The sequence below is a fragment of the Berghia stephanieae genome, chromosome 11, assembly GCF_034508935.2.
Source record: "Berghia stephanieae isolate SIO BIC M18660-M18661 chromosome 11, UCSD_Bste_1.3, whole genome shotgun sequence".
Lineage (NCBI taxonomy): Eukaryota > Metazoa > Mollusca > Gastropoda > Nudibranchia > Aeolidiidae > Berghia > Berghia stephanieae.
In genome coordinates, this window is record NC_088370.1 from 26,089,249 (window position 1) to 26,095,248 (window position 6,000).

A 6,000-nucleotide genomic window follows, 5' to 3' on the forward strand; every position below is an offset into this window, starting at 1 on the left:
GATAGATAGATAGATAGATAGATAGATAGATAGATAGATAGATAGATAGATAGATAGATAGATAGATAGATAGATAGATAGATAGATAGATAGATAGATAGATAGATAGATAGATAGATAGATAGATAGATAGATAGATAGTAGATAGATAGATAGATAGATAGATAGATAGATAGATAGATAGATAGATAGATAGATAGATAGATAGATAGATAGATAGATAGATAGATAGATAGATAGATAGATAGATAGATAGATAGGTAGATAGATAGATAGATAGATAGATAGATATCTTAATAAATGTTTCTGTAATTGATACTAGCAACGATAAACAGACAACACTCGATCTAGTTCAACGCAATATCTGAAACCATACAGGCAGGCAAACACAGCCATTCCCAGGAATACAACCAGGTGGGACCAGATCCTTCTATAGAGAGTATTCTTCTGGGTAGGTAATAAATAGACAGTTGGAACGGGCTGTTTTTGTTATCGATTCTTAGATAGGTCAATGTTTGAGTTCGTCATTGGGTGGGAATAAATCAAAGAAAAGGACCAAAAAGAAACTAATCCATACATATCTCTTCCCAAATGAAATATCCGACCTTTGACAAAATACATGTTTTCTTATTGTAAAAAAAAGGATTATTAAAAAAAAATAAAATAAAATAAAAAGTTTATGCTTCTTAAGAAATTAACTGCCGTATTCTGGAAATCTCGTGTTTAAAAATTGGCCAGAAATTTCGTCATTCAAATTTTGAGCTTTTTGAGCTTTTTATATAGTATAATATAATAATAATAATAATAATAATAATAATAATAATAATAATAATAATAATAATAATAATAATAATAATAATAATAATAATAATAATAATAAATGGCATTTATATAGCGCTTTACCCCGTTGTCACGGGCTCTAAGTGCTTAACAGTGATATAAAACAAAATATATTACAGTAAGACAAGTGTTGATGGAAACGTGATACGAATTCAATTTAACAACAACAAAATATGATAATAGTATTGCAACATTATGACGTAAAAAGATAAAATTTTAAGCGAGATTTGAACGTTGTCAACGAATCCGAGCATCTCACGTGTAATGGGAGAGAGTTCCAAAAATGAGGGGCCGAAAATTGAATAGATTGTTCACCTATTTTACGCAATGGCTTAGGTTTGACAAGGATTGATTGGTCATTGTTTGACCTCAAGTTTCTATTGGGGACATATATGTTTAGAAGGGCTTTAATATAGGAGTGACTGTTGGTGCTCAAGGATTTGTAGGCAAAAGTACAAATCTTATAGGCAACTCTTTTTTCCACAGGAAGCCAATGTAACTCACGGAGAATGAGAGTTGCTGACGAGTATTTTTTGTTATTGCGTACAATGAGTCTGGATGCGTTATTTTGAGCAACCTGAATATCCACTAAATGAGCAAAAAGAAAAACGCTTTACAAAGTTCCCTGACCAACAGCAATACATAACATAAAGAACGAGACATGACGCCGGTTAGGCGATAATACAATTTTATCCGACACTCACGACTCTGTTAATTCTCCAGGTACTCATTTTACACCTGAGTACGGTGAGAGAAAGTGAGTAAAGAGTCTTTTCCAAAGACTCAACTATGCGCCGAGCGAGGCTCGAACCCAGGGCCTTCCTATCCGAAAGCTAGTGTCATACCATAAGACAGTATAGCCGCACAAACATCGATCGATTTAAATGACCTTTATCTTGGTACAAACTGTCAAGCCTGGGAACTCGCGAAGTCTTCAAGGAAGTTCTATGTTGAGAGGGTTTTTTTTTTTTTTTTTTTTTTTTTTACCAAGATGAGGGTCATTTTAATCGATGGATATTTGAAGGACGAGTTTTCTGGCCAATTTTTTTTTATATACCTGTTTTTCCAGAGTACGAAGTAAATCGATTAATTTAATACTTGGTGGATGGATGACTTGATTCTCATCTTGTCGTAAGTGTTTTAAACTTTAGACTAAATTATTATATCTCGTTTTAAAGACAGTTTGACAAGTAAGGGTTTTCTGACCAATAAATATGGAAATATGAGAGAGAGAGAGAGAGAGAGAGAGAGAGAGAGAGAGAGAGAGAGAGAGAGAGAGAGAGAGAGAGAGAGAGAGAGAGAGAGGGAGGGAAGGAGAGGGAGAGAGAGATTGAGAGAGAAGGAGAGAAAACTATAATAATATGTGTGTATACGCGCGCGCGTGTGTGTGTTTGTGTGTGTGTGTGTGTGTGTGTTTGTGCGTTTGTGTGTGTGTATGTGTGTGTGATTTTATGTGTGCTTGCTTTGTAAAGCGCTGCTGAGCACTTTATTTTACCAGTGGATAGTGAAATGTTGTACTAATAAATAATCATTATTATCATTACCATTTATTATTATTATTATTATTATTATTATTATTATTATTATTATTATTATTATTATTATTATTATTATTATTATTATTATTATTATTATTAAAGCGTTGTTTTTTTTGTGTGTGTGTGGGGGGGGGAGGTTGTTTTGTTTGCTGTTTATTCTGTTTGTTGTTTTTTTATGTTTGTTTGTTTGTTTGTTTTGTTGTTTTTTCTTTGAACGCCAACTGTCAGTCAATCAACTAACAATTCCTGTCCTGTCCTGTCTTATCGTGTCCAAAGCGCCACAACCAGATCTCTCATTGACAGTGACACCAATGGAATGTGTCATGATGGGATTCAAATACGTCCTGCTGTCGTATTGATTTGGCATTGAATGGATATTATAATGATATTGTCATTGGTAGCCTTTTTAGAAGATACGACAAGATAGTATAGAATGAGAAGTCGTTTGTAACAGCAGAAAAAGCGTATAATTTATGATTTGTCGTAATATCCAAATAAACACGAGGGTCGTTTTCGGTCAAGACTAAATTTAAAGTCTGTTTACTGTTATTTTTGTTTTGTTTTTGGGCTTTTTTTTTTGGGGGGGGGGGGGGGGGCTGTTGTTTGTGTTAGCTAGTTTTTTGTTTGTTTGTTTGTTTGTTTTTTGGGTGGTTCTTTTTTTTTTTTGTATGTTCTTGTTTGTTTGTTTGTTTTGTTTTATTTGTTTTTTTTTGTTTTGTTTTGTTTTGAGGGGGGTTGTTTTTTTCTGGGATATTTGAGAGGGTTGTCTGTTTTGTTGTTTTTTTTTGTTTTTTTTTTTTGTGTGTGTGTTTTGTTTTTTGTTGTTTTTTTTTTTTTTGGTTTGTTTGTTTGCTTGTTTTTATTTGTTTTTGTTTTTTAAAAGCTTTTGCTAAGAAAATAATGAAATAAACGATAATAGACCTCACTCGGCGTAGGTCTAATAACCCAAATTGTTATGGGCCCATTCTTGTAATGGAAATACTTTCAAACTAATGCAAATTATTTTCCATTACAGCAGTATTAAATCAGGCCCATAATCGCGTTCGGTTTATCAGACTTGCAAATACGTACACGTCGTGTCTAACCCATTCACGCCAATAAAGCATTCATAAATTACCGTAATTTATTCAACTCTTTTCAATTAAAAACCGATTCATCGTTACTGGTACTATGCTTGTACTATTTCCGACGATATTCTTCAGTGGTTCTTTTCTTATCATTAAAAAAATATAAGGAAATCAATAGAAATAAAATATATAACATAAAATATAAAGATATAAAAGATTTTCACGCCAGGTTAGTGACATTTATAGTTGCGATAGGAGCTCTTCAATGGCAGAGACAGTAATTTCACTACGTATCAACAATAGACCGCGGTGTCAATCATGACCGTATACAGCGCTTTGTTGACAGTAGTCATACATCGCTGCTAGGCAACGGTCAAACACACAATCCTAACGCAACCATTAGTTGGCTTCGGTAACTATGGACGCTGAACTGAAATCAAACACGACTCAAGCCGTGCTATAACTTGGTCACTTAGCAATATCCGGTGTTATTGAATTACTATGATTTGTATGTGTGTTTTTCTCTTGAATAAATCTTTACCTTTCACCCGAACGTGGCTTCAAAACCTTCCGTGTCAAATATCAGGACACAAAACGTCGAACAACGACCGCCAGTGCATTAGAACACAATAGTCCGTTTCAAAATTAATTCATGTCCAACCTTAGAGATTTTTTTCTTTAAAACTTACTGTTGTATGGCACTGACATTTTGCATGTCTATTCCATATAACCACGACCGAATCCAAAAAAAAAAAAAAAAAAAAATCCTATGTGAAAACAACATAGATTTGAGGATTTTGCTTATTTGTCCTGAATTGAAAACTTTTGAAGTCTTTTCTTTCAACCTTCAGATGCTTTACAGTACAATCTCATGGCCTAAAACAGTCATTATTCCAACAACAACAACAACAACAACAACAACAACAACAACAACAACAACAACAACAACAACAACAACAACAACAAATAGGTGGCAAATATTTCAATGTGTACATGCGTGCCTTAAGTAAGCCGTTTCCCTCTCTGTTCCAAGCCCTACCAATGGGCTTGATCTATATTCATGTTGTCGTCAACTAAGTCATCAATCACGTGTTAAGAAATTAGGGAGGATTACCGTACGGTAATCAGAAGGCCTGAGGTTCGATTCCCAGTCGAGGTCGACTGTTTTTTTGGGATGGTTTCGTTCTTGTCTTTTTCTTTCTTGCTTTGTCTGACACCTTTCATACAGACTTGATCAGTTCTTCATTAATCACATGATTTGTTGATATCCAACGATTGGACATTTCTAAACAAATGTAAACACGCTACTTTGTTTATGAATGTTGTAAACATACCCGTGTGTCAAGCTGAACAAAATTTTAATGACCAATCGCTGTGAACACTTTTCACCATTGAGCACATATTCCAATGTGACCAATGACCTCGAGCACATGGAAAGGTAAAATAGATCAACCCCATTGGATTGTTTACGTTATTATCGGAATATATTAGCTCAAGTCTTGCTTCACGATTGTAGTTTAAATAATTCCAAAGCAATTCTTTTCAAAATCACAAAATTGCATTTCAAAATCATCGTCGGAAAAGAAAGTTAGAATGTCAAAAAAATAATTTAAAAAAACAAAAACAAAAAAACAACAAAATTACGCTGATTTTATGAATGAATAAATGTAATATGACATATTTACTATCACAATGACCGTGATTTGTGTTCACAAAATGAAAACACTCGCGTGCGATTTATCTTTAGGCAGCAACCATGTCTGTGTCAATGTTGAGGCCAGGTATGCAATGAGTGAATGTTCACGGTTGTGTTGTGTGTTTAAAAATAAAATTTAAAAAAAAACAACAACAACAACAAAAATCAAAAGTATGTGGAAAATTATTTTGTAATCTATTTTCTGTACTGTAAACATGATTGTTTGTTTTTTAAAATTCCTCTTACAATTTGGGTTGTTGTTTTTTGTTTTTTCGTTTTTTTTTTCCGTTTTACTTTAAAAATCACTATTTAAAATCACTGCAATACAACAAACAATTTTAATGACAAACACCTCTAACTCTAAACTTGGATATAAATTGTGAAATAAACTATAATACTGCCGTACTCAGGTCCCAGGTCTGAGAGTTTTTGCCAAGATGAGGGTCATTTAAATTGATCGATATTTGAAAGACGCGTTTTCTGGCCACATTTTTAAACATGGCGTTTTCCAGAGTACTGCAGAATAGTAAGCGTAACAAGCTGAACGCTAACAAAAACAGCAAACAACCTAAAACAAACAATAACGAACGACAGGGACTGGTGGGGGAGGAGGGGGGAGGGGGGGGGGAGAGAGAGAAGACATGTCCTTTCCTGTTTGTCTTTCTTGCCCGCGAATGAAAAATAAATCATGCCTTCCTGTTTCTGGAACCTTCTCTCAAAGTTGTTGGGTTTTTTTTTCCTGCTGTCTCAACATTCCATTGTGGGTCTCGGCTTTCGACAGTAGACGAATGACATTTATTGATTTTGGGGGGAGGGGGGGGGGGGAAGGAGGGGGGAGGGGAGGGGTGTAAGCAGTGGG